Genomic DNA, 27,338 nt, shown 5'->3' with positions numbered 1-27,338 from the left:
AGGCAGGGCTAAAGATAGGAAATTGAACACTGGTTCTTAGTATTTCTGCTTGTATTTCATTGGCCAAGCAAGTCACATGGCCATACCTCACTTTAGATGAGGCCAGAAGAGCAACCTACCATGTACCCAGGAGAACTGGAATATCTGTGAAGAACTTGAATAACTACCCTCCTTTCTCTAACTTTGATTAATTTTAACTTTGATAGCTTCAGGTACAAGATTTTTGTTTTTACTGTTTAGGCCATCTTAGGAAGGTGAAAACTATGATGTGTAATTCTTTTCCCCTTACTTCTCCTTTCCTTTCTTTGCCCCATCTAGAGAAATAGGTTTTTCCCCCTCCATCATTACTAGTCTCATATCACGTGTCTCTTAAAATAGCCTTTCACTTAAAACAGCGACTTGCACAAAAAAATGAAGAAAACAAGTAAAAAATCTTAACATCAGGGATAATAAGAGTAGACATTTCTTTCTGTTCACTTATTTTCACTTGCCACATATTCTCTTTTGTTCTGAATTTACTTTATCATACATCACCAGTAGCTTTCAATCTCTTCATAATGTGCTCCACTTCTACCCTCTAGTCACCAAATCCATAGCAAGTTCCTAAGTAATTTTTTCACAGAATTCTGAGGGGAGAGGACCAATGCAGAACTTAGAAATTTCTGGGCACAGGACTTCTGAAAAACTGTGAACATTTATTCTTACATCTTATTTCCATGCCCAGTTCTCAACTAAATATTTTCCTAGAGTTTAACATTGATACTGGATCTTCAGAGCCAGGGCCAAAGATTGCTTTTTGGCAGGTGCTTTGGCTGTAGTTGAACAGACTTTAGAAACATGCAATCTTATGTCCATGTAAGTTAGGCTCACCTTTGTCACAGTGTGATTCCTCTTGTTTCCTGTGATTACTTCCCTTGATACCCTCTGCATTATCATTATTACCAATTTCCACTGCTAGTTTTTCTTTCTGTCATGACCATTTGTCATGCATATCTCTGAGCACTTTAAAATCATTTTACTTTGACAAAGACAAGGTCTTGAACCATAGGGGAGCAGTGTTTGCACTATACTACATCCTTCTTGGATAGGATGTGGCTGAACAACCAGATACCTTACCTTTGTCTTAAGTTACATCTTCGAATGACATGCTTTCTTTTAGCAAAACTGCTGCTGGTCCTACTGATGTTGAAGCTTCTAAGGCAAGGAAGGCCACGAAGAAAGTGTTTACATTACAGTCCTCCATTTTATTTTAGTATCTACATTGGGACTAGAGTTGCGTATGATCAGGATCTCTGTAGATCAGAAATAGAGCAGTCACCTCAGTCAGGCAGCAGATTGATACCTTCTGGAATATTACCTTAGTAGTCACTTCCAAATTTGAATACTTTGAGGATATACCATATTTGCTTAATTTTAGGAGATGTTGAAACAGAGCAGATTTTCTTATTAATATGTTGTTTGGTTTCTTGATTTCCCTTTATTTAACTATATTTCTGTATTCATTAATGTCTCTTCAGGACAGAGGACCATGTTCTATGTCTCCTCAGGACACGGTTACCTCATACAACTACCCCCAGAAGGTAATCTTCATTGTGTTATGAAGCAGTTGCAATGGTCTGAAAAGAAGAAAATGATTTTTTTCCTCTTCTTCACTTTGCCCTTCATCATACTTTCAAGAAGCTACTCATATTTCTATATTAAGTATTATTGTACTTTGTGGTGCCTGGCACAATGAGTAGTAAATTCATTCAACAAATTGAGCATCTATTGTGATCACGACACTGTTCTGTGTGCTGGCATTAGACTACTCATATTCTACTCTGGATCTCTTGTATAATGAGTAAGCTAATACAAATTACCTGTCAAGTCTATGTCATTTACTAAAACTTCCCAAAACTTCCTTCCCATACAAGGTTTACGTAAAGATTGACTTCTCGATGTTTTAGTAGTCAGAATACTAATTAATGAAATTTAGGATGAGGTAAGAGACCAATATTATTTGAAAAGTTGAACTTAGAGTTTTAAACTTTCTTCCACACTTACAGGTGCTGGTAAATTCTGCAGGAGTTGCAGCTTCCTGTGCCAGTAATGTTCCAGCTTCAGTCTTATCAAACTGTGCAGCAGCTAATCAAGCTGGTAATACCACTTCAGTTCCCTCAGAGAATGTTATGCAGCCTCTATTTGTATCTCCACCTACACAAGGCAGGCCAGGTAGGTTATCAGTGGTTGCTACTTTGGAAACCTCTTTTGCTATTCACGAACATGCACATACAACAATTTTAGTGATTAGATAGGATTACTTTAATAACCAGTATTAAATTTAAGCTAGTTAATAAAGTATGTTCTATAGTTGAGGAATCCGTGATATTTTTTTCTTGCAAATTTCGCTTTGATATGATTTTGTAGCTATTTTGCTATTCCACTGAGAGTTTAGAGAACTTCACAAATTTCTTAAACTTTGAGTCAAGTTTTATTGTACAGGAATTAGAGATGTTTCTCCCTTCACAGATAATTTGTAAAAAGTTTGCTATAAAATACTTCCCATATAATGAATCATTTTCCCATGAATGTTGTAATAAAGAATTACGGGTTCCAGAATTTAAGAAATCTAGGCTTGAATCTTGGTTTAACAACTTAGTAGCTGTGTAACTTTGGGTAAGTTTTTGAACCTTTCTGATCTAATAGTAATTTAAAGTTCTCAGAATTCTGGAAAGGTAATGTCAGCAGCATAAGTTTTCAATCTGAGTCTTCAAATAAAAATGGAAATAGCAAATCCAAACCATGGACAATACTTACAACAAAACTAGGAGACCAAAGCATCACCCTGAACCCCCCAGATTTAAACAGGTCGGGACAAACCACCAGTCACAAGACTTGCATGCTATCAGGTCTGTGTGGGTGCAAGAAAACAGAAGCACTGGGGCTGTTGTCTGATGGACCTGAGAACAGGAGAACTACAAAAGAGCTAATAATTCATGGGAAAGTGAGGCAGCCAGTTTGGAAGGAGCAGCCAAGACTGGGAAGGGATTTGACCTCTCCAATACTGGGTGAGTGCTTTGGGTACATGGTAAAGGAATTGAAGGGCTTGGAACAATTTAGCCCCTAAGAACACTCAAAACTGACATTCCAAGGAGAAACTGCTGAGAGTGCAATCAAAATTGATCAGTATAGTAAAAAGAGCAGGTCCTGATTGAAGTTGAGAACAGAGTCAAGGCATCCTAGAAAGCATTCATGGTTTTTAATACTGCACAAGAAAATAAAGTCCTATGAAGTTAGAAAAGCTTACCTGTACTCATTCTAAAGTTCATGAAAAATAATTTCACTTAAAAATGAATGGAAGAAAAGTGCAAAATAAAATTCTGTACAAAGATATTTTGAGGGGAAAAAAAATAATATCCCTATAGGCATGAGGTATGTCAGAAATATGCCTACTTAATTAACTTTCAGAATGAGCTAAAGACATTAGCCAAATGGTAGAAAAATAGCAAATGAGTTAGAAAAACTCATATGTGACAGACTTCAGGAAAGCATTAGAAATGGAAGAAAGTAATTTCAGTAATGAAGGCAAAACTATAACAAACATGACCAAAAATATACCACAGATAATGCCTTAAGAGAAAGATGTAAGAAAGAAGGGAAATCTAAAATGAAGAAAAGGAAGATTAAAAAAATCAAAAGTGATGTATTAAACATAGGCAGAGGAGACTAAACACTGTAGAAGTCCTCCCTGAAGAAGAAAACCAAAGTAAGGAGAAAGAACAAATGGTAACACCTCTAATTCAGAAAACTTTTATGAAATTGAAAAAGCTTTAAAACTGTGTACTGAAATAGCACTCTGCTTACCTGAGAATATTGACCCAGAGCAAGCAACAGCAGAACATTCTAGTAAAATGTCTGGACATTAAAGAAAAAGTCCTTTTGTAATCTAGATGAAAGAGCCTATGGGACATAAAAAAATGAAATGCAATTCATCAAACTTAATAGCCTCTGCCAGAAGAAAATGGAGTAACATTTGAGATAATAAATAAGAATGTAAACCAAAGATTTTATATCTAATTAAACTGATTATCAAGCCTAAAGGCAGATGTAAGAATTGAGAGAATCTTAGTTGCATGAGCCCTTCCTGAAGAATCTACTAAAGCCATGCCATCAAGCAGGGTAATCACTAGCCACATGTGACTATTTAAATTTCAGTTAATTATAGTTGAATAAGCTTTCAGTTGCTTAGTCAGCAGCCACATGTCAACTGCTCAAAGTCACATAGAGATAGAGGCAACTATATTGGACAGCCCAGAAGTGTTATTTCTCCCATCACAGAAAGTTGTATTGAATGGACATCAGTGTACTAGAGAATGAGCTTTGACTTTAAGACTACTAAAACAATTAGAAACATCAGCATAAGATCTGATGGTATTAAATACATAATTACTGGAAGAATTAATACAAACAGGTTAGAGGTTGAGAATTTACTGTGTAATAGCAACAGCCTTATACTTAGACATTGTAGATACAGCATAGCTATTTTTAAAAATGGGAGAGTTGAGAGACCATGTGGTAAGCATTTTTTAATGCTTTCATGAATCATATCAAGTTCACTCAGATTGTTTTGAAACGAATCTTGGCTAAAACAAGAGTGAGTATGGGATATTCTAATTTTATCCCCTCGTGTCCTAGCAAACCAGGAGTCTCAATATGGAAGAAAGGTAATACAGATGTGATAAAGAGGCTGAGTAAAAGCTTCTGTGGTCCCAAATTTGAAAGTATCGATATAAACTTAAGGTATTTTATCTTTAAATAAATGTGTATTTTTCGTAGCTTTGTCCACAGAAAAGGCCTAGAAATGATGAATAACCTTAGCACTCAATTTGTAGTCTTGAAATACTATTCCTCACTTAAAAAAAGGTGGGGACTTTGTGGAGAAATGGCTGCAAGAAATGTTCAAGATGAGCCTGGATCATTTTGTCATGGCAGATAGCTAGGAAGAGTTACTAGACTCACGTCAAAAGGACTTAGGAGCTGTCTTGAACAGGTTCCCACTGGCCAAAAATGGAATAATTTAAGCCTCAGCAATGATAATTAAAGTAGGTTAGAACACATAAAATGTGTTAAATTTTACATTTCTTAATGTTTTTAAATTTGTTACCTTAAGAGGATGATAGGAAACCAGTTCATTTTCTTGAACACTGCAAAATCAAGTGAAAGAAGCATTTATCCTGCTTGCCTTATATGAACTGAACCAATGTGTAACCAAATAGTAGTTGAGGGCAAATGTTTGTGTGTGTGTGTGTGTGTGTGTGTGTGTGTATAGTTGGAATACTAATATACATACATATATATATATGATCAGTGAATAAAAGGGGCAGAACATAATCATTTTGCAGTCCTTACTGAATGGATGGGTATTAAGCAGAAATAGCTGCTGAGATTGCAGAGGCAGTCACATGTTACTTACAGAAGCGCCAAGGGATTTAATCCTAGTCTGATCCAGCCTCCTGGATCCAACTGCCCAATTGCAGGAAATGTGGAAGAACATGTTGAAATGCACCAAGTGTATGTGATCAGCAAAATCCAGACTGGGAAATTTAACAGGTCCAAGGGCCCAGATTCTTCAAAAAAAAAACTGAAAGGAAATGACAGAGGTGGAGAAAGGACCAACAGACTTAAAAGAGATTCAAGACATAAACTTAAGAAAACTATCTAGGGACACATATTTGGCTAACAAATCCCTTAAGACCATAAGGAAATGATATTATGAAAGGATAACAGTTAATTATGGTGGGAAAGGGAGGGTTATGATTGGGATGGGGCACATGGAATTTTTCTTGAATGGCTGGCAAAGTTTTACTTGACCTTCATAGTGTCCACTTTAAAATAATTCATTTGATGTGTTTTCTTTGATGTAGAACTTAAAAATTAACTGTTTAGCACAGTGCCTAGAACAAAACCATGCAGTATATGTTAATTACCATAGAAAATTTTCACTGCAAATGTTAATGTAGACCCTGTTTTACTACTTTGTGCTAATTGTAAGGAAATACCACTCTGTTTCTAGCAGATGCATGAGCTTAAAAAAAATGAAGTAACAGCTGAATTAAACATTGTAATACCTCACTTACAGTCATCGAACGCTTACTCTTTAAATGCCAAATTGTGTTCTATGTAGATATTTCTAAAAATGTATACTGCCTTCATTTATTTTACTTTTTGTTTTTTGAGTCACTTAGGAACCTCAGCTGTAAGTCTACTAGTTCATGGCTGCTTTTTAGTTATTCTTCATCATTCCCATCAGTCCTCTAGATGAAACAAATCATATTTCGCATTATGTTATTCATGTGTTTCTCTGGCACCCCATTTCATCCTGTTTTAAGCCACTTCTTACTTACTAGATGCTATTATTGCCTTTAACATGAGTCTCCTCATAAGCATTAAATCCTGTCAACTGAGTTTTGGTAACTTCGAAGGTGCTTGTCAGAGCTGCGACTAGGGACTCATTTGCCTTGGATGCAAGATTTAAGGAAGTGCCGAAAACCCACAATAATCAAGATAGTACTTTAATGCACTATTTTAAAAATAAAGGTTAATGCAGAAAATATCCATGATAAAGTATTGAAACTTTAAATATAAAATCTGTGTGCCAGGCTTAGGGTGAGTTGAATGAGACATTCATTGTTGGGGGTCATGCAGGTGCAGGCTTGGATCCTGTCTTAATTTAGAATTTTTATATTTTACTTGCCATGGGTTATTTTGAGTGTTAACTTGGTGGCCCCTTCAGTTTTGCACCTCACTACACCTAGGTCCAGGCCTGATCTGTAAGAAGCCGAATCTTACTATGCATATTCATATTCTCCCCTGAAATGTCCTGAAGCACACTGCACCTACAAAGACAAGGGAGAATAAGCATTTTTAGTACATTACATTGGTTTCTACTAATACTTTAGAAAGGTTCCATTGTCCTGGAGTTACCTCTTGAATTATATACCCTTTAAGCCTATAGAGCCCTATTAAAACTGTGAATGAGAATGCTCATGTATCTCTAGAGAGTAGCTAGAAATTATGAAAGCTTTTTCTTAGGGGGTTTATTACATTATGTACTTAGAAGTACGGTGATTTCAGATAAAGTTAACCTCCATATCTCTTCTGCCCTTGATCCTCTCAGGCCCATGAGAACTTACTTAGCTACGTCTGTGTCTAATACTTGGTTTTTATTTAGTGATCATCACCACATTCTGTCTTCAGCTGAGTGAATTTACTCCATTTGCTTTTTCAAAATGGTGTGATTTGAGTGCTAGTTTAAGAGGAATAAGAGTAAACAAATCCATGAGGTCTTCAAAGCATTTGGAGATGTTCTAAAAATTAGATTCCTCTTCTAAAACTATACAGGTGAATATTTCTATATGCAAAACAAAACTCCAAAAACAGTTGAGCACGTTTTTAAAGTTTAACTTAGATACAATAAAATTTGTCTTTTGGTGCCCAGTTGTTTAAGTTTTCACAATACATAGAGTTGTATAACACCACAACCAAAAAAGAAGTTTCATCACCCCTAAAGAGCTGTTTATCAAGTTTTATATTACCCTAAGACACAGATTTCCTATTACTATTAGCCTGTAACTGTATAAAGAGTATAGATAAGTGTGTTATTAATATTTATGTTAGTGAATGAAAACAGTGTGGGTTCCTTCTAATACTTGGCCTTATTCCTCATTAAATTACTAGGATAACAAATTCAGCTTGTGTGGGCTGTTAGTTGAACTAAGTGTTCTAAAACTGAATTTAAACCTTTATTGAAGAACAAGACTAAATTTTCTATACTTCTCAGGATTAAAATTAAAGTGCGGGTAACAATGATAAAATTTAGTACTTGACTTTCTAAGTCAGCTAAAATGATTCAGTTAAACCTGAAAGGTTCTATCACTCACCTTTTGTCAAAAATGTAACACATTTTCTGGCATACTATGTATATAGAGGGATATTTTTTACTAGGTTGGAACTGCATTGTTTCCTTTATCATCATGGAGAAATGTATTCATATTTGAACATATTTATATTTTAATTGTCAAAAACTGACTCCTATATGAATATTGTTTTTAAAACATAGTAACAGGTGTAGAAAGTTAAAGGAATAAGGTATTTCGGCTAGCCTGTTTTAGATTCTGTACATGCTTAGAAATGGAAATATCATGATTTAGAGTTCCTTATGTTACTCCAATGCTACAAGTAGAAACCTCCAAGGATTACTTCATCTGTAATCTGTGCAATTTAGTCTCTCTTACTAGCTTCTTAATGATCCAATAGTGGTAGATGTCTGAAAACATCCTTAATTTTGTATTAAGCTAAGTAAAAATTTTGCTTTAATGGTATTTTATTTATGTACCTGTTAGCTAATGTTTAAAGTCTTTGGTAGTCAAAGTTCTTCACTTTCAGTTTTTTTTCGTCTTAATTTCAAGTAATTTACAAAACTAAAAGTAACCTGTAATAAATCCTAGTTTTTGACTGGCTTGTCTAAGAGAATATGGGCAACTTAGCTTCCAAGTTTTTTATTTTAAGTCAAAACATAAGAATTAGAGTTGTTCGACATATTGGGGGTGGAGGAGGAGTAGACAATGAGCTATTGCTTGTAAGGTATTAAGGTTGTGCATTGCTACTTTTTGTTTCTATTTTAGTGATCACCTCACCATCCTGTCCATACCTCTCTGCTCCTATTCCTGCTGCCTATCTACCACCACCACCTGTTTCTCCTCTTCCTCCTCCTTTTCCTCCTCATCCTTCTTATCCTTCTTATCCTTCCTATCCTTCCTATCCTTCCTATTCTCTTTATCCTCTTGAGGATGGAGAGGCTTCAAATTTACCACCTCCACCTCTTCCACCTCCACCTCCACCTTATTCCTGTGATCCAAGTGGCAATGATCTGCGTGGATCATTGGATATCTTTACTTTCTCAACTGTTTTTCTTGAAAAGCAGGAGTCGATAACAAATTTTTCTTCATTTCATAAATTCCTACCATAAGTGTATGAAACTGTTGTAATCTTTGGTATTTAGGATTATCTACCTAAATGTAATTCCAACCTAATTTCAAAGATTTGGAGAATGTTTTTGTTTGGAGGAATTGGGGGTCTGATTTGTCGTGGATTTCAGCCATGTGTTGTTTCCTCCATCAAAGTAAAGAGCAGTTTCCCATAGGAAATTCTTTGTTTTACACCTCTGTTTGGCATTGTTTTTCAAAAGAGATTTGTAGTTGAAAATTGTAGCTTCTTTATACTTTCTTTACTTTAACGTTACCTTGATTTTTTAGCTGCTTCTCTGTTCTGTTTTTTTTCTTCCTAGCCCATATGGTAGTTACCAAGATCATCTTCACCTCCATTCTTTCCTTTTTCTTTACCTTAAAGCTTCATTATCACCTTTATATAGATGGTTCCTAAATCTGTCTAGCCCTGGCCTCTGAATTTTCAGGTACTTGTGTCTAGCCACTTGCTACATTTGGCTTTCTTTCTTTCAAACTCAGTCTGTCTATAATGAAATTCATTGTTATCTCCCTTTTTCTTCTCTCCAGGCCATGTAAAACATGGACTCTTCTTGGTTTCCTGTTTTTTTAATAATGTGTCATTTCCACCTAATTTACCCAGTATCTAAACCCTTACTCCTTCCTTTCACTTACGTACCCCTGCCCAGGATCTACTCAGTTGGCACATAATGCTAATTATACATATTCCAGCATTTTATGAAAATGTTCAAACATACATGAAAGTTGAATTTTAAAATGAATATTGATATATCCACTACCTGGATTTTATCATTAACATTTAACTGTACTTCATGTATCCATCTTTCCCTTCAATCCATCTTATTTTTGGTGCATTTCAAAGTAAATTGTAGACTTCAACGATCTATTGCATAAAAACTTCAGCATACATATCTTTAACTAGAGTTTGATACTTATTTTTTCTTCTGATGTAAAGTTTACATATAATGAAATGCACAAATCTTAAATGTACACCTGCTGAGTTTTGACAAATAGATACTTGCACCTCTGTAACCTAAATCCTGGTCAAGATAGAAAATACTACCATTATCCCACAAAGTTCCCTTGTGCCCCTTTCTAGTCATTCCCCACCCCTAGCTCCACTTCCTTTAAGAGGCAATCACTGTTCTCTTTTTTCTGCCAGTTTTATCTGTTTTAGAACTTCATGTAAATATAATCATACAGTATGTGCCCTTTGTGGAAGGCTTCTTAAACTCAGCATTATGCTTCTGAGGTTTTTCCATGTTGCTGCATATGTACCAATGGTTGTCCATTGCTTACCAATATAATTTAATTGTATGGATATTCCACAGGTTGTCCATTCTATTAATGGACATCCGGGCTATTTCCAGTTTGGGGCTCTTATGAATAAACCTTTCATGAACATTCTCATAAAAGTCTTTGCGAGCATGTTTTCATTTCCTTTGGGTAAATACCTAGGAGTGGAATTGATTTGTCATAGATTGGTGTTTGTTAGTTTTGTGTAAAATAGTTGAACCTTATCTCCTCCTACTTTTTTTTCCCCAAACTTGAACCTTAGCACCTACTTTACAAGAACTCTATTCACCTGGTTTTCTGCTTCTGAGATGGTGATTCCACTGAAATTCTCTCCATCCACTCAGTCATTTTCATGATAATCCCCCATTGCATTTCAAAATGATTTTTTTGAATTTTTATGGTCCTTACTGTGCCACTTGTTTTTAACAGCTTGAGCTATAATTCACATACCATATAAGTCTCCCCGTTAAAGTTTACAACTCAGTGGTCTTTAACACATTCACAAATATGTTCAACTATCACTAATTCCGGGATGTTTTTATCACCCCAAAAAGAAACCCTACCCACATTATTAGTCACTCCTCATTCTCGTCCCTGGCAGCCACTATTCTACTTCCTGCCTCCATAGATTTGCCTGTTTTGGACATCTCATATAAGTAGAATCATACAATATGGGGTCTCTTGAAGTTGGCTTTTTTGACTTAGTATAGTGTTTTCAAAAGTCATCCATGATTGTAACATGTATCTATTCTTCATTCTTTTCTGTGGCTGAATAATCCATTGTATGGATATGCTGCATTTTTCTCTGTTGGTTTATTGACATTTGGGTTTCCACTTTTTTGCTATTGTGAATAATACTGCTCATGATATTTTTTTGAAGAATCATAGATATACCATCTTATGAAGGTTCCACATGAACAACATTGTGGTTTCAACATTCACCTGTGTTATCAAGTCCACACCACCCCCCACCATTGCAGTCACTGTCTATCAGTGTAGTAAGATGCTATAGAGTCATTGCTTGTCTTTTCCATGCTGTATTGCCTTCCCCATGACCTACCTATACTGTGACTGTGAATTATAGTGCCCCTTAATTCCCTTCTCCCTCTCCACCCACTCTCCACAACCCCTCCCTTTTGGTAACCCCTAGTCCTTTATCAGAGTCTGTGAGTCTGCTGCTGTTTTGTTCCTTCAGTTTTGCTTTGTTGTTAGATTCCACAAATAAGGGAAATCATCTGATACTTGTCTTTCTCTGCTTGGCTTATTTCACTGAGCATAATACTCTTCAGCTCCATCCATGTTGTTGCAAAAGGTAGGATTCCTTTTCTTCTTATGGCTGAAAGATACTCCATTGTGTATATGCCACATCTTCTTTATCCATTCTTCTACTGATGGACACTTAGGTTGTTTCCATATCTTGGCTATTGTAAATAGTGCTGTGATAAACATAGGGATGCATATGTCTTTTTGATTCAGGGATCTTGTTTTCTTCGGGTAAATTCCTGGGGTGGAATTACTGGGTTCAGTGGCATTTCTATTTTTAGTGTTTTGAGGCACCTCCGTATTGCTTTCCACAATGGCTGAACTAGTTTATATTCCCACCAGCAGTGTAAGAGGGCTCCCCTTTCCCCTCATCCTCACCAGCATTTGTTGTTTCTTGTCTTTTGGATGTTGGCTTTCCTAACTGGTGTGAGGTGATACCTCATTGTGGTTTTAAGTTGCATTTCCCTGATAATTAGCGATGTGGGGCACCTTTTTGTGTGCCTGTTGGTCATCTGAGTTTTGTCTGTGGAGAAGTGTCTGTTCAGATCCTCTGCCCTTTTTTTAATCGGGTTATTTATTATTTGGGTGTTGAGGCATGCTAGCTCTTCATATATTTTGGATGTTAATCCCTTGTCGAATAAATCATTTACAAATATATTCTCCCACACTGTAGGATGCCTTTTTGTTCTGCTGATGGTGTCCTTTGCCATACAGAAGCTTTTTAGTTTGATGTAGTCCCGCTTGTTCATTTTCTATTTTGTTCCTGCTGAGGATATTTGTGTACAAGTTCTGTGTGGCTGTATATATATATATGCTGAGGAGTAGAATCTCATGCCATTTGTGAATTTCCTGCTATTATCTTTTCATATTTTTTAGCTAGAGCATTAGGCTTTATACTATACTCCCACAAAATAGTCAGAATACAAGCTGATTCTTCAAAGTGGTGTTATGTATGTTTTTACTTAGAGTTTCCAACTTAAGAAAGCTGTTTTCTGAGAGTTCATTTGTTAGTGGAGCACGTTACCTTATTTATGAGAATGTATATGTATTCCAGGTCAGTCAGTGAAGATAAATACAGAGAGAGAACGGGAATGCTGTGACTGTTTCCCCTCCTACCATACCATCTAGTTTTTGTTCACTTGTGAGATATTTTAAGTTCTGTGTCTGGAAAAATTTTATCACCTTAGGGTATAACTTCTTTTGAGTTACCTTCTTAATTGCCTCCTCTTTTTGGAGTTCTAGGGGTTGTAAATTGGTCGTGTTAAATAAAAGCAAGATGAATTGTTTCATACACTTATCTCAAAAGGCATCACTAATCCTAGCATTGGGAGAGCATTCATTTGTGCAGTGTGGAGCTCCATTAATAGAGGACCAATATGATTGCTTATGTAGTAGATTTGTATTAAAGTAAAATTTTAGTCTTGAGGCAAGCAAGAAAATACCTCTACTGGACTTTTTCTAAATATTAGCCAAAGTGGCATTCCTGTAATGTCTGCCTAATATTAAGAATAGAAATAAAATATGTATTTGGTAAATTAAACTTTGGATCAGAAAATGGTCTCTATAGTGATAGGTAAGTAGTCATTTACATTTACTAAGGGAGACTAAGGAGACTCGTTGATAAGGTATCTACCTTAATACTCAAAGAAAAGCTTCTAAGTGTTCTAAATGCTTATGTCTTGTAATCACTAAAATCAAAATTTTTAATTTTAGATATGAAAGTTCTGCAGTACTATTTCAATCTGGGATTGCAGGTAAGAGTCATGTTTAAATTGCTTTGATAAAGTCTGTATTAAAAATGAAGCTGTTTTGATAAGCAGACTCTTGAACTTTAATAGCCAAGAATACTGACAGGGGCCTAAAAGTTTTATTCCTGTCTTTAATAATGTATCTCTGAAGGTGATGCAGGTCAGTTTTCTACTTTAGCCTCATAGTGCTTCAGTTTCTCTTAAAAACAGTTGTTAAATTATGGTGAGTAGGGGCTCTAAGCACCCTAGCTTTGGCATATATTGGCCTTCACATTTAATATACGCCAATCCTTCAGTATGTTGTTCTGTTTCAAAATAATAAATGGATTATTTATCCATACTTAAAACATTTTTATGACTAATTCTGCATTTCATTGGAAAAGTAATCAGACTAATTCAAAGACATTTAAAGAGCTCTATTATTTTAAAGTGTTCATATACATACGTAATTGCCAAACACTGATTTCACTACCCTGAATTGTTGAAGGCATTTACTGACAGATATGTTTATGTCACTGACAGGTGTTTCTGATTTCAGGAAAGACCTGTTTTATCATTTCAGCCATCATTTTCTCCCTGAAATACACTTGACTTCTGATACAACAAGATGGCATTTTTCCTGAAAAGGAATAATACATCTTAAGGTCTGGTGAATGATCCATTCTCCTGGATAATGTTCAGAATAGTTCATATTCCCAAACATGGATTTCTCTAAAACCTTGGACATACCATTTCCAGAAAACTGTATTCTCCAACTGTCACACATTTTCAAATTGAGTAGTAGAGTGTGTTTTGTTCTTCAAGACTACATTTCTTAAATGTAGTTTCAAGAACTGAAAAATAAACTATTTTCCCCTTCAGTTATGTTAGTTTATTATAGTCACATATGGAAAGGTAACTCATTCCATAAGGTATGGCATTTTAAAATATTCTGCATTTTACATCATGGGAATGCAAATAAATGCAGAATAGACATTTTAATGATTTTTCATATTAAAGGTAATAGCAGTCATTGTCATTAATCTCAGAAATGCTAAAGCAGCCAAATTATAACCACTGTACACTGTGTTTCCTTACAGCTTATATACTTTCTTATAAAATATGCGCTGCTATATAATTTTATAAATTTTTAAGTTAACAATGTGAGCACTTTTTTTCTATTACAGCATTTTCATATTGCCTCTATTTGAATTCATCATTCCGTTTCCTGTTGTCAAATAGTTGTGTTGTTCATTCTTTTTTTGCTTTTATAAATAATGCTATGAAAGACATCTTTGTATACAGGTCATTGTGTGTATCTCTAATTAAGATGCTTTCTTAAAAGATTTTCTAGGTCCAACTATGAGATTGGGACGCTGGAAAATATCCTAAAAGTTATAATAGAGAATAGATTTACTAAATGTCATATCTTTTAGGTCAATAAGTCATTGTTACCCCACCTAAAAATCATGGCCCAACTTTTTTTTAAGTGAGTAACCATACTATTTTAAGAAAAGGTAACCGTAAAGTATGTGTGTTTTCCCTCTCTTATCTAAGTGCTATCACCACAACTACTGGCACTCCTTGGTCTATGTGCCATATATGCACCAGCAGCGGCAGCTTCATGTGCAGAATTATCCAGGCTATACTGAGACACCTTCTCTGGCAGACCAAACCAGTTCTCAGTTGTACAGTGAGGTGGAGAGCCAAGATGGCACACAGGCAGAAGCATCAGCAAGTGGTGAGTATATAGTAAGATTGCCTGCAAGAAAGACAATTAGATTTTATTGTAAATAATAGTCTTCAGGTATTTCATTAGGTCTATATACCAGAGCAGTGTTTCTCAAAGCATGCTATGCGTGTCCTTTAGGGTCTGTGAGACCCTTTTAAGGGATCCATGAGGCCCAAAGTATTCATCATCATACACAGATTTTAATGGTCTCTTTCACTGTGTTATATTTGCACTGAGGGTGCAAAAATCAGTGGTGGGTAAAACTGCTGGTGCCTAAGCCCCAAATTAAGGCAGGAGCAATGAAACTGTGTGCTAGTGATCAGCATCTTGTTCATTCCCACACCCATAATACAAAAAAAATGCAAGTTTTATTTTTTGTTTCATCAAAGATACTCTTATTTCTATTAAATCTTTATCGTTGAATAATTGTACCTATTCTGTGTAACAAAATGGTAAGTAGTAATAAGCACTCTGCATATTGATGACCACCTTAAAAGGATTTGTGAGGTTGAGTTCTGATCTGAACTAGCTTTTTTCATAGAACACTATGTTTACTTGAAAAAATGAAGGACTGACTATGGTTATTCAGACTTGGGGATCTGGCAGACATTTTCTCAAATGAACAATGTGAGCCTGTCATTTAAAATAAAACTACTGGTAGTATTTGTGGACCAAGGTAACAATTACAGTTTTTGAATAAAAATTAAAATTTTTGAAAACTTGCCTTCCACTATGAGTTTGACAGCTTCCTAGTACTTAACTCTCATAATACGATAGATGGGTCTATTAATGAATGTCATTTTTTTACACTGTATAATGAAGTGTGTCAACATTTGGGATATCGGTATATCTCAGTGAAATAATATTTTCTCTTTTACCAATGTATAATGTCACCTGTGCATGATTCTGTAACATCTCTCAAAAGTACAAGATAAAACTGTATTTTAATACTGACAGAGTACAAAAAGTCCACATTGCTACCGACCTTTAAAAAACTACGACTTACCTAGTTTGGGTGTAGTGTCAGAAGTAATCTACAATTACCTGGAAAGGCTAGTTATTTGAAGACTTCCCTTCCTTCCAACTACAAATCTGTATGAGGCCAGATTTTCTTCATATACTCCAACCAAAACAACATTATCATGATCGATTAAATGCAGAAGCAGATAAGAGAATCCAGCTGTCTATATTCAGCCATACATTAGAGATTTGCACAAGTGTAAAACAATGCCACTTGTCTCAATTTTTGTTTTGGAAAATCATTTTCTGTAAAAATTTTGTGTTACCAGTAGTGGGCTTATTTTTACATGAATTAAATATTCTTAACTTTCTTAGTTTATTTCCTAATACAGTAAATATTGATAGTTATAACCCACATAAGCAAAAGCTATTTCAGATCCTAAATTTTTAAGTATGTAAAGGAATCCTCAGACTGTTGTACCACACCATAAAGATGGTTGCTCTGTCTATGAGTTCACAGTATAACGTGAGGAGGCAATATGAAGGATTGAGAACAGGATCTTTGGACTGCCCTTGGAAAGAGTCAGCAGGAGGTGGAAGAAAGGATGTAGACTAACCTAACCAAATCTGTTTCCCATCCAGCACTGCTCGCTTGATGGTGGCGATCTTGGCTGAGTTACTTAACCTCCCTAACTATCTGTAAAATGGGAAATACTTGATTTGCCAGGATTGTTCTAAGAACTAAATGAGAGAGATACCCTGTATCTATATACTAAACACATAAGTATACTGTGTCGGGGTCATGTGAGGAATATGAATATCCTTCCTTCCCTTTTTATTTTAAAACATACTAATGGTTTTGGAACTTTAGCCTTATGGAATCTTAATCCTAGTCTGGTGGTGTGATGTGGCCTGTGGTAATAAAAATTAAAAAGTTTCAACCTTTAATGTATTTTTGTACCAGGTACCATTTATAAATTTTCAATTGTAGTAAACCATGAGACCTTGGCAGTCTTAATTTCACAGAATGAGCTAATCTATGTTATCCCAAGTAATGAAGGACTCCTTTTTGTTTACTACTTATATAGTCACTATAGCAGGGTCAGAACAGTGTCTATGTAGCTAAAGTGCTGTAAAACTAAAATTACGCTAATATCTTTATGACATTCAAGACATGACACTTAAATTGTTTTGTCTTTTAGGATGCTCTTTAGACCTTTACCTTAAAGTATAGGCTGGATGGTATAGACACCCAAGTTTTTTTTATTCTGGTATCATTAATATATACTCTTATGAAGGTTTAATGTGAAAAACAATGTCGTTATTACATTCACCCATTTTATCAAGCCCCCCCCATACCCCATTGCAGTCACTGTCCATTAGTGAAGTAAGATGCCACAGAGTCACTACTTTAGACACCTGAATTTTTAATTGCTTAAGAAATACAGAATAGTTATTTGGATGATATGTGTTACACTGAAAGCTATTGAATATCTTAATTGCAACTGACTGTTAAAAGAATTTAATTGACTAGAAGGACTCTATAGAAAGTAGCATCTAGTCTGTTTTGGTACTTATACGATCCCAGAGAGAGAGTTGTCTCTAGGCAGAATATATTTGACACATATACATACAACACACACTTTTTTAAGGAAATTTTCATACAATCTTCTGATAACCTGTCTTAAATTACCAACACTGATTATCTAAAGTGCTCCCACCATAATTGTTGTGATCTTTCCTATAGTTAGTGATAAATTAATTTTTACCTGTAAGATCATCCATTTATGTTGATGCTTTGTGTATCTTTGTATATAAAGCATACTGTTTACATTCTTTATTTCAGATACTTTTCCAAATGCTGACCCTGCACCTGTGCCTCATGGAGCAGTCCAGTATCCAGTGATGTCAGATCCCTTTGGGCAGCCATCTTTGCTTGGTTTTGAATCCTGCCTTCCTGTTGTGCCTTATTATCCTTATGGTTTCCCTTGGCATCCAGTTGGTGCAGCATGTGGTGGTTCTTGTCATATTCATGGTACTATGAGACCTGGGCCAGTTGGCTATATCGCTTCACCTCCATTAGCTTCTCATCATGTACCTCAGAATATGTAAGATTCAGCAGTATGAAGCATTCTTAACACTGCCATTTTTCTTGCTCTTCTGGTTTTTAAAAATTGTTTTATGTTAGTGTTTGAGTTAAGTTGTTAGAGTGGTTACTGTTATATTTGTCTTTAAAATTATTTTATCTTCTGGTTTAAATAGTACTTTAAAATAAAGGAGTATTGCTCTGGGATGTGGTTAAGGAAATTGAGGTGGATGTGCAGCTAGCCACATACTGAGCATACTTCATCGTACTCAACTGTTTTCCTTTCAGCAGGCTTGTCAACTGTATTAACTGATGGTACCAACTGATAAAAAGAATAAATCACATGAACTATATCCTTGGTTTAGATATTACATACCATATTAAACCATGAAAAGTGCAACAACTGTTTTTTTATGAAACCTTGAACATTTGCTTCTGGGTAACTAGCAGTATTGAATTCTTTCTTAATTGTCTGAACTGAGTTGTGTTCTGTGATAACCATATCAAAGGCACATAGTGCTGTGCTTTAGATTTATCCCATATGCTCTGTTTAATACTGAATTTATGTAAGTGTTTTACTGCACACTACTGAATTCGTGTTCTTTGCAGTTAGCAGTGAATAAAATTTGCATTTAAAATTGCTAAAATTAGTGTGATTTTCATTTCACTTTTTCCTGGCAGCAAAGAGTAACAGACATTTGATTGTTCCAGTATATTTTCTTCCACTCTACTTTGGTTGCAAAACAACAAATTTATGGCAAGAATTGATGGGACCAGTTGAAATGTTATTTGATCGTAAGATACTGCAGTGCTTGTACTACCATATCTGGTTGTTTTCCCTTGAGAATGTTTCTTTTTAGGTTGCATTTATTTAAGTCTGTTTACTTCCTTCTGGAACTTTGATCCAGACTTACTTTTTCATTGTCCTGTACTTCCAGTTGTTGTTATTATCTTTCTGTTTTTGTTTTTAGACTTGTATCTCTCCAGGCTTGCCTTGTCTCTGACTTCGTGAGATGTATTTCATCAGCCTTTCTGCCTTCTCCCTTTCATCTACCTAAAGACCAGAAGATTCTTCTGAGTCAGTTCTCTGAGGACTAATTGATCATGAATGCTTTGCAGTTTCTCACCTGACAAACATCTATTTAAAGTGTATTCTTTGGTTGCCACAAAAGTTACTTATATTGTCTTAATATTTATAAAGTCTTTATGTTAAGATCATTAATGCTTGTCCTTTTCAACCTTGAGTTACACCCCAGGCAAAAAATATTGAGACTTTGGGACTTGAGCTGCTGTAACAGCTGAAAGAACTGGACTGGAATCCATTTCAAAAAAGGTATCATATCTTCAATGTGCTGTTCTCGAGATGAATGATATTAATGAGTTCCAAATCAGTGACCTAGTTAAGGCTTGTGCTTCATAAGACACGGAACTGGTTGTGTTTTGTTTTTGCATCCTTGATCTTAAATCCTTGTTGTACAAGTATGTGACAACTTTAGTAAAGAAAGATGGAAGGCAGTGCGTGTACTGGCTTCATAACAATTTGTCTATTAGTGTTTTAGCTTCTCTGCTAATCTCCTGTTTTATACAGGTACAAATTGTTTTATGTTTTAAGGGAAGATTTACTTTTGTCAAACTTAAAACATGGAGCAGTCTCTGTCTAACATTTTTGTATGCTAATGTTTCTGAAATACACATTATTCTCAACAAGTGAATTGTCCTGTACCTTCAACTGTCAGTGATTCACTAAATCAGCTTCTAAGGGGTGTTTTAGATGGTTGTAGTCTTGCCTTGAGAACGTGGGCCTGGAAACTGGTTTTAAGACAGGCACACTTGTCTTAGGCTTCCACTTGGTTTGTTTTTAATTTTAAACTTGTAGGTTGCTGTGGTCTGTTACTAATTATTGCAATTTGATGAGATGCTTGTTAAATTACAAACCAGGGATCAGTGGTGTCTACTAGATCAGCTTGTTACTGTCACCTGTGTTGAAGTCACCAGTATGTATGGTCTGTTTAAATCATCCAAGTATAGTCTACACTTGTTTATGTATTACAGTCTTCTCAGAGAAATAATCAAGGAGTATACACTGATCCTTTTATTGTCTTGGGGGTAGGGAAGATGGAGGTAACCTGTTGTCTTGCCAGTGGGTTTCATCCCTGGGCAAGTTCGCTGTGGATTCAGTGTGACCAAAGAAACTGACAGCAAAACGTTCTCTGGGGTGGAAGGGTTTATTACCCGGCTTGTTCTCTGGTGGTAGGTCGAGCACTAGCGTCTCTGCCTCCACCCAGAGCACTGGGCCAAGTTCTCTATGTAACGCAATGATAGCTTACTGTCTAAAGGTATGGAAGCAGCAGCCCAGCAACAGGCCAGTTACATCATCAGGTGGTTTGAATACTAAAAATTAAACATAAGATTTTAGAGAGGGTGACATGAAATGTCTATAGGTAGGTACCTTGTTAATATATCTGGGGGTTAAGGCAACCCTATACTGTAGGCAGCTATTGGTAAATTCTGTAATTCTCAAGAATATTCACTACATACAGGTAAAAATTAATTTTTTTTAATCCATGACATTTATTTGTAGTTAAAACTAATTGAAGTGAGCAAACCATTTTAGGTTTTACTGCTTCATTGTGTTTTCTAATCGCCACCACTCTGAGTTCACTTTTCTCCTAATGTTGCCAGACTAGAGCTTGGAAACCAAGAAATCTTTTACTGTTGAACTGCTTTTTTTTTTTTTTTTTTATTTTAACTCTTTCCTGGTAGGTGGCTCTTGCCACTGGCTAAATCTTTTGTGAAAATGGAGTGATTTCAACAATATTAAAGTTAAACTGAATAAATTCTTATGAATTCAGGCCAGTCAATAAAAATGTTAAGATCTATTTTAGCCAGATATTACTGATTAACAATATTGTTTTATTGGGGTTAAGTGAGTGGTCAGTCCTTGTACCTAATCAACAGGCAGATCTTTTCTTGGAGACCTTTTGGCTTTTTCAAACTATGTAATACAGGCTTTTCACATTGTTTACAGAATTATAGAAAAGTTTCTGTCCTAGTAATGGGGTAGTAAAGTTTTAGACTTAAAAAAAAAAACTAATGTGTTTTGCAACACCATGGATGAATATAGAGGGTATTATGCTCAGTTAAATAAGCCAGGTAGAGGTTGACAAATACCACAGGGTTTCACTTACTTGTGGAGTATAACTCCCAACAGAGCAATACAGAAGAAAAAAAATACCAGTAGGCTAATAGACACCAAGAAGGGACTAATGGTTACCAAAGGGGAGGGGTTGGGGAGCATGGGGGGTGTGGTTGGAGGAAGGGGACTAAGGGGCACAATAGTCCACAATCATACTATAGGTTGGTCACAGGAACAGTAGTACAGTATGGAGAATACAATGAATGATTCTGTAATGTTTTTCAGTGTTGACGAATAGCGATTGCACTAGAGGGGATGAGGACTTGATAACATGGATAAATGTTGAACCACTGTATTTGAAACTAACATAAGATTGTATGTCAGTGATACTTTAGTAAACAAAAAAACTAATGTTTTGCTTCCTTGTTGGTATATTAGCCTGATCAAAGTGACTATTTTTATCCTGATAAATTTCAGTTATGTAAGATGAATAAGTTCTAGAGATCTGCTGTACAACTTTGTGTCTATAGATAACAATACTGTATTACACTTCAAAATATGTTAAGAGGGTAGCTCTCATGGTATGTGTTCTTAGCACAATAGAAATGAAATGTTCTATCACATGTATAGCCCTACCAAAAAGAACTCCACCATTTTATAGTCAATTGTTTTGCTTTTGCTTACTTCTGCAGTTGAACTTTGTTTCAATTTTCTTTCATTCCTTTAGCTCTGCTGAAATAGTTTCAGCTACCCAAAAAGTTTTCCTCCTGGTTGTTTTGAAGCATAATGTAGATTTGGCTTTTGTTAACCTAGTTCTTTTCCTTTGCTCACTGCTTATTTTCTAGTGTTTTATTTTGAAAAAATTTAAACATAATAGGAAGTTGAAATAATTGTGCAATGAGCATCTGTATATCCACCACCTAGATTCTACAATTAACATTTCCTATACCTGCCTTATAAATCCTTATTTTTGATGCATTACAAAGAAAATTGCAAACTTAAGTACAGTTCACCCTTAAATATTTCAGCATGCGTCTTATTAACTAGAAGTCAGTGTTAAAAGGTTTTTTTTTTTTTGCTGTTGTAAAGTTTCCATGCACTGCAATGCATGAATAGGTGTTTGATGCAGTGAATTTTGACAAATGACACATCTGTGAAACTCAAACTCTTATCAAGGTAACATTTCCATAACTCAAGAAAATTCCCCCATGCTCCTTCCCAATTCCTGCTTCCCTGATCCCCACCTCTATTCAACCACTGTTCTTCTGATATATCCCCCATCATAGATTAGTTTCTATTTTTCACAGTGTATGTAAATGAATCAGAGTATGTGTTCATTTGCATAAGGCTTCTTTCAGCATAATGTATTTGGAATCCCATCAATGTTGTGTCAGTATTTCCCTTTTATTACTGAGCAGCATTCATTGTAAAGTTATGCCATTGTTTGTCCATTCTGTTGATGGACACCGGGGACATTACCAGCTTTTAGATATGAATAAAACTAAACCTTTTTGTACAAGTCTTTATTAGCATTTGTTTTCATTCCTCTTGAAATGGAACTGCTTGGTCTTTAAGTTAGGTGTATATTTAGTTTTTTAAGGAACTGCAGAACATTCTTCTAAAGTGGTTGTGCCAGTTTACACTCCCACCAGCAATGTATGACAGTTCCACTTTTCATCCTGGTCAAGATTTGGTGGTGTCATTTTTTTTGGTTTTAGCCATTCTGGTGGGTGTGTAGTAAGTGATATCTTGTTATGGTTTTAATTTGCATTTCCCTGATTGTGTTTAGCATTTCTTCACTTGTTTATTTGCTAGTTGTATATATTCCCTTTTGAAGTATATTCAAATTGTGTTCTATTATTGAGTTATAGGAGTTCTTTGTGTATGTTGGTTACAGAGCTTTTTCAGATATTAATTTTGAATTGTCCTGAATTATCTAACCAATATATAGATGTTGCATACCCAATCATGCTTAAAAGAAATTAGGCCAGGACTTGGAAGTGAGTTATTTGACTGAAAGGGAAATAAGCTATTCTGGTATGCTAACCAGTGCTCTGGTGGCCTAAAAGTTAATATTGATTAGTAAAATATAAGACAGTATAACTTAAGGAGTCTAAATTAATGAGGGGAAAGCTAATTGCTGAAAAGTCTATTACTACAAAATCTTAAAAGGAAATGTGACTGATACCTGAGGAAATATTGCCCAAATGTACCCAGATTATACTAGTTTAATAATGATCCGCTTGATCCAGTTTACATGTGTTCTCACCCACAGATTCAAACTGTTCTGTATAACATGTGTCATATTTGGGGTACTCTTTTAAGAAATTTCCAGGAGAAGGCCTGTAAGTTTTCTCAGTGTTGTAAGCTATAGCTTTATAGCTGTATTGGTCCTGTCATATCATCATCTCCAAGTTCTTTATAAATGCTTATTCAATTCTTAAATATTCAATAGTCACAGCTTGGTTTAATGGGAAACACAAGTTAGAATGATACTTATTTTCAATCATCTATTTTTTCAAATATATGGGAATGGGGAGGTCTCCTTTAAGTGTTTCTGCTGTTTCAATGATAGTGTAAAATGCATTGTTTATAAGTGTTTATTAATAATAGGTGGCTATGATTACATTGGAAAAGGAACAAAACAGCTTAATCTGAGCAGCCGTACATTTCAGGGGAAAAAAATGAAATGCTCTATTTCTGTTTATACTGAAGCTAAAAATATACAAAATCATTTTATTGAACAAGATATTTTTGAACACATTTAAGGATGACACTGAATTTGCACTTTTTACAGAAAGTATTTAAAGTTATAGTTACTCAAGGAGGTTTTAGTTTTCAAAATGGTATTCTGCAAAGCCAAAGTGTGATTTACACAACTACATTTGAAATTTTCCATGTTCATGGTTAAGCTCAGGAGATACAATTTTAGCCTTAAGTTTGATGCAAACATTTTCTGTATGGTGATTTGTGATTGAGGTCTCCAGCTAGGCTAAGAAAGTGAATGAAACACCACTGATTTTCTACTCTTCTTTATCGTCTATCAAATGTTACCTCCAAACTACATTGTTTGTTTCAAATAGGAAGAAACTCTTCATCCTCAATTTCATCCCTGTGGAGAAATATTTGAAACAATCCTGTGAAAAGTTTAAATACTGATATTTTCTTGAATACTGCCGCTGGTGCACACTCTTATAAGAAGGACAAAATTCACTTGAGAAGGGTGTGTCTGTTTATCCTTGTCTGAATTAAAGTTTCCTTGAAAAAGTCTTTGTGTTTAGGTTGAAATAAGAGAACATACGGCTTTACTTTTACTATCCTAAAAGAGTAATTTGAACAGTTAAAGTTTTTAAAACGATTTGTCAAGTTGGATTGCCTTTAACATTAAAACCACAGACTAACTAATGTGTTAACCCTTTGGGTTTCGAGGTTTCCTCATGAACTGACACAGCATTCATTTTAAGTGCCATTGGTTCCATTGGTCCTATCGGACACTTGAGAATTCTGCCTCTCTTGACCAAGTATACTAAACACAGTTACCACTCTGCTTGTTGGACAACAGGCTACATTGCTTTAGCTATTTAAATTGATCACTTAATACATGTTGTAAAAGGAAATCCTACAAGGTGTGACCACAGAGTGATCAAGTGTACTTTCATGTGACTAGATCGTATACAGGAAATACCTCGTCCAAACATGTGATTTTCAAATGACCTGAAAATTCAGCTGCTGCTGTCCTCCTACTAGAGTAGCAGCCTACTTCTGCTACCAAAGATTCCGGAGCCCAAAACTCTCCCTTCCATTTTTCTTTGACAGCTGGGCTTTTCTTCCTGCTGGAGTCTAGTTACACAGTGTCATTCCTTATGGATCAAATAAGCTTTGGGTTGCCAATTCTGGGTTTGTTTACAACATAAGCCTTCGAAACTGGGAATGTGTTTTACTGTTAAACACAGATGTTTCAAGGGTTCACTCAGGGTCTTTCCCAAAGCAGTGGAGGTTCTATTCCTAAATACCATATTTTCTCATGTCTCCTCCTTGGGAGGCTATAAACTTACTCTGGTAAGGCTCCCACATTTCAAGCATGTTTGATAGTAGCTAGATTCCAGACTGCAAAGAGGAACAAGGACTCTTAGGGGTGTTGGAAATTTTTTTATTGTGATTTTTGTGGTGATCCCAGGGATATATATAACTGAAAATTCACTGAATTATACCCTTTTAAATGGGTAATAGTAATTGTAACCAGTAAAGTTAAATAAGTTGATTTCTCAATATTAAGTTGAGAAAAAAAGGACTGGATGTCTGTTTTATAGTGGTGCCTATCAAAATGCCTTTTGTGTATTATCACTTGAGCCAGAAAAAGTAGAACTCATTTTGATCACCCAATTTTTTACCTAATATGGATCTAAAATTACTTTTGAACATTTCTAGAAATTTAATCATATAAGATGATGATTTTCTACCATGGAGGATATTCAGAGGTTGTATTGTGGATTTTGAAAGTCCTCCCAAAAGCAAAGTCCATGGTGATTTGACTAACGCCAGAATTTGAATATGGGTACAGCTTCAGGTAAACTGCTCTAAATAACAACGTTCATCTGGGTGTGTAAATTCTGGCATGTTTATGAAAGTATCAGTCCCATTTATACCCTCACTTCATGTGTTTGTTTCAAATATGTGAGGCTAAAATATGACACCAGATGTAGAATCTAGATTTCTCTCATACCAACCAATTTTCCCTTTTCTTTCCTCTCATAAAGTTTTGGAAAATTCATTTATTAGATAAAACTTGGAGAAAACAATCCTTCCAGTAATTGCTCAAATGTGCATATTTAGAAAAGCCAGTCAATATTTCATAGTTTAAAATGTAATCGTATTATGTGTCTAATGTGTTCAACTAAGGAACATGTGATCACTAGGGGAGAACTTGCTATGATATGAAATTCAACCTAAATATTAACAATTCATAGCTAGTTTTCATATACTGTTACACTTCTGGGTTTTGTTGAGGGGGAAAATGATGTTGATAATGTTTTAATCCAGAAACATTTTTTCCCCGTGGGAAGCTCCATGTCATTTTGGTCAGCTAAAATGTTTGACAGTTTGGTGGCCTTATGTTTTAAAGTGCCTATCCGTGCTTGTCCTTACTTTGAAAGCTTTTCTGTTTCCTTGCTACCACCATGTAAGTACCTCAAGTTCACCCCACAAACATCCAAAGGCTCTTTTTTACCTTGTCTTCCAAAGGTTAGTTTTAAAGGTTGATTAAGACCAGAGAACTGCCAAGAGGGTTTCTAGGTTGGAAGGGAACCAGTGGCAGTGAGTATTTTGGGAATATAATGAACTTTGTGGGAAAAGACATAAAATGGCCCAGCCTTTCTTAAATGTATGTGCAAGTGGTTGGCCACTTCATGCTAAAATAAAAGTCACACTGCCATACAGTCATTCAAGTGCCACTAAGGGTGATGCCTTTGTATGTGTGTGTGCATGTGCTGAGGTACAGCTCCTGGGATGTTAGGTTGCCCTGAAAACTGCTCATAGATAAAGTCAAAGGGGAAAATATGCTGCTAATTGGTGAAAATGACCTTCACACTGCAGGCCATTGTTACCTCTTCATTTCATCTTTTTTGGCACTGCAAGATTGTTTGGAATTGTAAAGTCTTTTTGACCGTAAGTGATGAGGGTAAAGCAGATGTGCAACAATCATGGATTTATGAAGGTTGATTATAATGGTCAAAAGTTGCAGGCACATTCTGTTATTACATAAATTGTTTGCCTTTCATTTGTGTAATAACAGGAAGCTTCTACAGAGCTTTCACAACTTTTCACAGGTAAGAAAACTACCTTTTGGTATAAGGGCATTTCACTTAACTTTATATTTAAACATAATTATTAATATGTTCATGTCTCAAGTACCATAAGCACTGATGGTATAGCTTCAAAAAAGTCCACAACTTACAGACAATAAATGAAAACATATAAATCCACTCTAGAGTGGGAATAAAACAAATATAATGAGCTTGAAAATCCTAGAACATGGAGGAGCCAAGATGGCGACATGAGTAGGGCAGTGGAAATCTCCTCCCAAAACCATATATATTTTTGAAAATACAACAAATACAACTATTCCTAAAAGTGGCAC

The 27,338-nt window shown here is 35.4% G+C and overlaps 1 pseudogene; it reads left to right on the top strand.

Moving 5' to 3' along the window:
• Positions 1-18,119, top strand: part of LOC130682114 (putative bifunctional UDP-N-acetylglucosamine transferase and deubiquitinase ALG13) — a 111,221-nt pseudogene extending 93,102 nt beyond the window's left edge.
• The last annotated feature ends 9,219 nt before the right edge of the window (positions 18,120-27,338 follow it).

This window comes from Manis pentadactyla, chromosome Y (genome assembly GCF_030020395.1).
Source record: "Manis pentadactyla isolate mManPen7 chromosome Y, mManPen7.hap1, whole genome shotgun sequence".
Taxonomy (NCBI): domain Eukaryota; kingdom Metazoa; phylum Chordata; class Mammalia; order Pholidota; family Manidae; genus Manis; species Manis pentadactyla.
This window is presented reverse-complemented; position numbering and strand designations above follow the sequence as displayed.